Source organism: Mus pahari, chromosome 15 (assembly GCF_900095145.1).
Source record: "Mus pahari chromosome 15, PAHARI_EIJ_v1.1, whole genome shotgun sequence".
NCBI lineage: Eukaryota > Metazoa > Chordata > Mammalia > Rodentia > Muridae > Mus > Mus pahari.
This window is the reverse complement of record NC_034604.1, coordinates 50,418,851-50,421,554: the sequence shown is the minus strand read 5'-3', so window position 1 is coordinate 50,421,554 and position 2,704 is coordinate 50,418,851. Positions and strand designations below refer to the sequence as shown.

Here is a 2,704-nt window from a genome sequence, read left to right as displayed (position 1 = left end):
TGAGCCATCTCTCCAGCCTGGAACATTTTCATTTAGACAAAATCTAATCTATTCATGTTCTCTTTCACTTTGTCATTTTGGGGTCATACCTAAGATACCATGGCTCAGCCCAAGGTCATGATGATTTATCACTATGTTTCTCCTCCTCCTTCTCTTCTTCCTCTTCTTTTGTTAATTAGCCTTTTTAGTGTGTGTGTGTGAGTGTGAGTGAGTGTGTGTGTGTGTGTGTGTGTGTGTGTTTGTTTGTTTGTGGCCAAGACCAAGGGAAAGGAAAGGACAGCCAGCAGGTGCAGAGATGGTCATTCCCACATTTCATTTCCACACAGAGCTAAACAGACAGCACAGAGTTACTATTGCGGTTTAAAGTTGGCAACATGGGATGAAGGGAGATGAGGAGCAGGGGTGTTGTTAAAAAAAAAAAATCGGCTTCTCCAAATTGGGTGCCTGGGACGGGACTTGGTCTGCTTCAACCCAAAAGGAACTAGAACGTCAAAAGCAGTTTGGGAAGGCCAGAACCATCAGGAATGGAGGAAGGAGGATGGTCCAGTAGGTGGCGAGGATGTCCAGCAGCTGGAGTGAAACAATTGCCTTCCCCTTGCTTCGATCCACAGCCCCTCTGGTCTGGCAGGAAAGTGGCAGCTTGCAACATCCAAGATCTGGTCTGGGGCTGCTAGATGCTCCAGGCAGGGGCTGGAGGCCTCTCACAAAGGATTGTGGTCCAAGAAGATGGCGCTGCTATCTAGTTTTTCTGCCAGGGTGCAGCAGTGCTTGCTCGCCTCGTAGCCATTTGGTTGTAATTCATGCTTACTTCCTGTCAGTTTCTTCCTGATGGCATCCTTGGCCCTGGCACAGATCATTTTGATCTTAAGGGGAGCACTCTCAGGGGCCCAGAAGATGAACAGCAGGTCCTCCTCCTTGCTCTCCTTGTTCTTGTAGGATGCATCGTAGAGAGCATAGTGGCAGACCTTGTGTGGCAGCTTCTTGATAGAAGTGGTGTAGGGGTGGTTCAGAGTCAGCTCCACATCTCCTACCAGGATCTCCCTGCCCTCCAACCAGCGGGATGTTCTTCTTATCATCACCTAGGCAGAAGAGCACTCACCGCCTTCTTGCCGTTTCTTCACTCCTTCCAGCATGAGGACTTAACACACTTTCATGTCATTGAACACCTTGATGACACCGTCATCACAGACAGCCACACCAGAAGCTGTGTTTCCGGAAGCAAAGGGGAGACAGAAAGAGCTACAGAAGAACTGAGCAGCTTCAGCTGCTCTGGGACCCGACTGAACAGCTGTATTTCTTCTAAATATAGTTTGATAGTTTTAGTTCATCCATAAGACCCAAGGGCGATGACTTTAGCCAAAATACCCAACAAAGTGGAGATATGACCTGTAGAGACCACCTCCAGTGGAAAGGCAGGGCCCCATTTGTGCAGTAGGGCTACCCACACATCTCAAAAATTTTAAGCCAGAAATGTTCCTGTCCAAAGGAAAGACAGGGACAAAAAAATGGAACAGAGATTGAAGGAAAGGTCATCCAGAGACCACTCCACCTAGGAATCCATCCCATCTACAGACAACAACCCCTGACACAATTGCTGATGCCAAAAAGCACTTTCTGACAGGAGCCTGATGTGACTGTTCCCTGAGAGGTTCTACAGCACCTGACCAATACAGATGAAGATACTCACAGTCAACCATCAGACTGAGCCCAGGGACCCCAATGGAAGAGCCAGGGGAAGGACTGAGGGAGCTGAAGGGGTTTGCAACCCCATAGGAAGAACAGTATCAACCAACAAGACCACCCAGAGCTCCCAGGGACTAAACCATCAACCAAATAGTATATATGGAGGGAGCCATGGCTCCAGATACATATATAGCAGAAGATGGGCTTGTCTGACATCAATGGGAGGGAGAGGAGGCTTGATGACCCACCTTAGGGGGATTCTAGAGGGGTGAGGTGGGAGTGGGTGAGTGGGTGGAGGAGCACCTTCATAGGGTGAGGAGGGAGAAGGGGTATGGGATGGGAGGTTTGTGGAAGGGTAAACAGGAAGGGGGATATCATTTGAAATATAAATGAATAAGATGATTAACAAAAACAAAACAAAAAAGAATCAAGCCTTAACCCCTTGCTATTATTTCTGAGTGTGTTGTGAGGTGGAGTCCTAGCTTCCTTTTGTCCCTTTGTCCCTGCGTTTTCATTGAGAAGACTAGTGCCGCATTGGATTGGCCCAATCACTTTGTTGAAAATCAATTAACTACATGCATGAGTTACTGTTTATTCCTGGGTAGCTAATCGTTTCTCAACAACGTTCGTAGAAACATACTCAGAATTGGTGACCCCTCCATTACTTTTAAAGTAACTGGGAGCGGAGCCATGATTTAAATTCATGTCTGTGGAGCCGAAGCTCAGCATCCTCCGTGTTGCTTCCCAGTCTCCTTAGAAGGCAAATGCCATCCCTGTTTTCTTAATCCAGTTACGCTTCACAGCATGCCGTCGGCTCCCGTCATCCCACGCAGGTGGTGTTCGCCTTTACAATGTTGTCTGTGAACATGGCAGTACCTTGTCATGTTTATCTGGACTTGTTCTCTTTATTGGCTTACTTCTGGGCAGCCAACTCTCCCCATAACTCCCCAAATAAAAACCTTTACCCTTTGAAAATAGACATCTTTGAGGGATTTAAAAGAAGTTGAGGGCCGGAATAGTA

At 47.4% G+C, this 2,704-nt stretch overlaps 1 pseudogene; it reads right to left on the bottom strand.

Moving 5' to 3' along the window:
* Positions 1–701: 701 nt before the first annotated feature.
* LOC110332955 lies at positions 702–2,412 on the bottom strand (annotated as a pseudogene).
* Positions 2,413–2,704: the final 292 nt, after the last annotated feature.